Genomic DNA, 3,909 nt, shown 5'->3' with positions numbered 1-3,909 from the left:
TGGTCATCTTTTGGTGCAGGTAGTAGTGGTAGTACTGTGAGATGGCAACCCAGCGCACCTCGTACTGCAACTGATGAGCTTTCTTCTTCACAGCCGCAAGCAAGACCACGTCGACTCTGGCCTTGTGCTCGTCAAGAACTCTATAGAGTTGCTGCATAAACCAGAAGCAAACAAGGCATGAGTTGAGTGATCCAATGATAAACTATGAACGAAACTGAAGACAAGTGATTCAGAAGAGAACTTACCCAAAATTTGGTGATCACGGCCTTAGCGGCCGTCCCGTACTCCGCGTTGCTGCAAGCCTCATAGTGGGCCCAGCTCGTGGCCAAAACCCGCAGCTGCGGGTCCTTGTCTGGCTGCGGGCAGAATAGGCCAGGCCAAAAGTGCTTCAACAGGACAGTGATAAGGCCGTTCGGTTTACGGCCATTTCCGCGAAGGATCCAGTTTCTGCAAAAGAATCAAATGATTGCCATGTGTACAATAATAAAATGTTGTCATGTGTTGAAAATATGATTGAGAGGCACTTACTCTGTCCCCACAGGTTCAATGAGCCACTTGTGCTCCTCGATAGAAGGTGGTGTAGGTAGTCCGGCATTACCATGCAGCCACCCCTGCGGAGCACCCGGTGGCAAGTCACCCCACAACTCGGGATCAACCTCCCCTCCACCCTCCTCGCCCTCCTCCTCACCCTCCTCCTCGGCCTCCTCCTCCTCACCCTCCTCCTCGGCCTCCTCCTCCTCACCCTCCTCCTCGGCCTCCTCCTCCTCGCCATCAGGAACATACTCCTCCTCCTCAGACTCAGAAGGTGCCTCTGTATGGGAGGGCATCGAAGAAGACCCTCCTATTTCGGACACGGCCCGGAGTTTTTTGCCCCGGCTGCCTCTCCCCCCACCTCCTCTTCCTCTAGGGGCTCTCCCCCCACCGCCTCCTCCTCTAGGGTCTCCTCCCCCGACCCCTCCACCTCCCTGTGAGGTGTCATCCTCGCGTAGTCGGGAGGGAACCTTGTGGGCTCGTCCACTCCGAGTAAGTCCTTTAAATTTACTGAGGAAACTGGCACCGCTGGACTTGCCCATGATTAGCAAACTTGCATTGAGAAGAGAATAAACAATTAGTAAGGATATCAATTAAACAAGCATACAGGAAAAACATTAATACCAGAAGAGCACATTAAGCATACTATTTTAATGATCATTAAAAGAACTTACATTTTCTAGAACCCATATGAATCATCACTATTGTAATCTATTTGTGGAGCGGTCTCATCATCACTATCACGCATATCTTCTTCGTTGTCTGACGGAGGTGGAGGCTCTTCCTCATCGTCAGTGTCTTCATTTAACTTTTCAAGCATAATTATGTCTCTTTGATTCACAACTGCCTCACCATCAATCCGTGCGTCGTCGTCGTTTGGGTCCAGGTCAACATAACCCAAGTCATCATCCTCGTTGTTTCGGACCACGTCATCATGTTCCTCTTGATAGAACAGTCCCTCGTATGTCATGGGGTTTATGTTGTAGTAATCATCATCGTTCGGGTCCGGTAGCTTACCATGCGGCGACACCTAGAACACAACTTCCCAACCCTTTAGGTACTCTTTCTGGCATGGGTAAGGCAGATTCCTCGGTGATGAAAAGGCGCTGCAGTCTTTTTATAAAATCAAGATACCGAAGAACCTTCACAGGGATTTTTAGCTGCCGCTTCTGACCATGCTTATCGACCACCTCAATATACCGAGAGGAACCGCAATTCCTACAGTAGTTGTCATCCGCATACTCATGCCTAAACAAAAGGCAATTCTTTGGACAAACATGTATTTTCTCATAGTCCATGGAGAGCTCCTTCATGATTTTCTTCGTACCGTACATGGTTTTCGGCAGTTCATGGCCCTCGGGCAGGCTGTTAGCCCATACTCCTAGAAATGCTTCGAAGCAACCTCGGCTACAGCCGTACTCAGCCTTCACTGCCATCAGTTGCAAGATGGCATCCAGCATAGACAGCTTGGCACCCTCATAGAGAGGTTTCTTTGACGAGGCCAAGATTTCCAGGAAGGCCTTTGTGGTTTCCTCCGGCTCCTCCGGTTCATTCGCTGAATGTGACGGAGGTGTCGGCTGTGCAGCAAAGACATCATCTAGCATGTCTCTAACCCCATCGTCCTCATAACCAGCAACGCGTTGTCGTATCACATCCTCTCTACCACGGTCCCGCTGGGCAAAGTTTATCGGCATATTAAAGTTGGGCATAAATCCATGCGTGCGAAGGTGCTTAGTCATCTCACTCTTATCTCTGCGGATACGTCTCCCACATCTGGCACACGGGCATTCTGGCACCATCCTCATTGGACTACGGAATATCTCTTTCAAAAACACATCAGTTTTCTCGACCCACTCTGTTGTTACTTGATTCCGACGGATAAACCCACTATACATCCACTGATTATCTGCCATCTCTGCTTTATTGGAAGCCACACAACAAAATTAAGGATTCATTTAAATTACCAACATCAATATTTTATTTTTTACAAGGTTGACGAGTAATCCACCTACATCTCTAATAGGTAAAGATGGGTCCTAATCCCACCCGAGAATGTGTAGATTGAGTACGGTCCATGCTCTACCCCATTCCGAGACAAAATTTCGGCAACACCTCCCCGTTGTTCTCCAAATACACATCTCGGCAAAATGTCGAGAGAATGTGCATCCGGAGAACAACAGGGAGGCGCCGCCGAAATCCTGTCTCGGAACGGGGTAGAGCATGAACAACGTACCCAATCTACACATCCTCGGGTTGTCCGTGGAAAGCGCTGGACAATCCGAAAGAGCTGCGGTGATAAATATGCAATTGAATGCATATTTATCGATGCAACCCTTTCGGACGGGAGACCTAGGTTACGCGACTTGATGTGAAAATTCAATCTAGTGACATGGAAAAAAAGTGTACGAGGTCATGGAATTGTTGCTCACCCTCCGATGTAGAGGATGTAGTCGATCAAAGGAGGGACGATCGTGGACAAACACCTCCAACGTCGACGGTCACTCCACGAAGATGGAACACCACAAATCCTGTTAATTCGACCAAGTGCAAAAAAATAGGTTAAGCATTGACAGTTTAAACTATGAAAAAAAATCATATTTCGTCAAGTGTAAAATTTTGTCCTTCAATTTTTTTAGCAAGATCATCATGATTAAATAACCACTCATCATATGTCAATTTTGGAGCACATCTCACACAACTATTTTAGAAACTAAATGTCACATAGAAAGGATTTAGACACAACTTCACCTCCTATCCATGCCATCTCTAGACGTCAACAACTCAAAGAACATGACACAAACAGCAACTCAAAAATTTGTTTTGCATGCATATGTGAATAGACTTAGTGGCCGAATACACCATCCATTAATCTCACATGCATATATTGTCATAATCCATTACATATCATATTGGTACAAATATTAGGCTTATGGACATAAAATCTAGAAGAGAACAATGCTAACAATTACATCACTTGTCTTTATGAAGATAAGTTACACATGTCCATACATAGTAGTTATTTGCAGCAAATTAATATGAAACTACGAATGTCATAGTAGGAAAAATGAAAAAAAAGAGCATAGCTCACCGGGCAGAGGAGCGTCACGGCGATGGAGGGCCGGGAGGGACGGGGCTGGTCGTGGTCGGCCGGAGAAGCAGAGCCCGCCGCCGACCGGAGCTAGCACCAGGGCCGGCCGGGCAGGGACGCGGGCCGCTGGCCGGAGCCGTGGCCAGGCGTGCTCGGGAGGGGCCGAGGCGGGGCCCTGCCCGGTTCGTGGAGGCAACGCGCCGCCGACCGAGGCTGGGGTGGAGGCAAGGCGCGAGGAAGGGAGGGGAGGGGGTGGAGCGGCGATGGGCGGGCGAGCGGCAGATGCGTGG

Source organism: Triticum aestivum, chromosome 7A, assembly GCF_018294505.1.
Source record: "Triticum aestivum cultivar Chinese Spring chromosome 7A, IWGSC CS RefSeq v2.1, whole genome shotgun sequence".
NCBI classification, from domain to species: domain Eukaryota; kingdom Viridiplantae; phylum Streptophyta; class Magnoliopsida; order Poales; family Poaceae; genus Triticum; species Triticum aestivum.
This window is presented reverse-complemented; position numbering follows the sequence as displayed.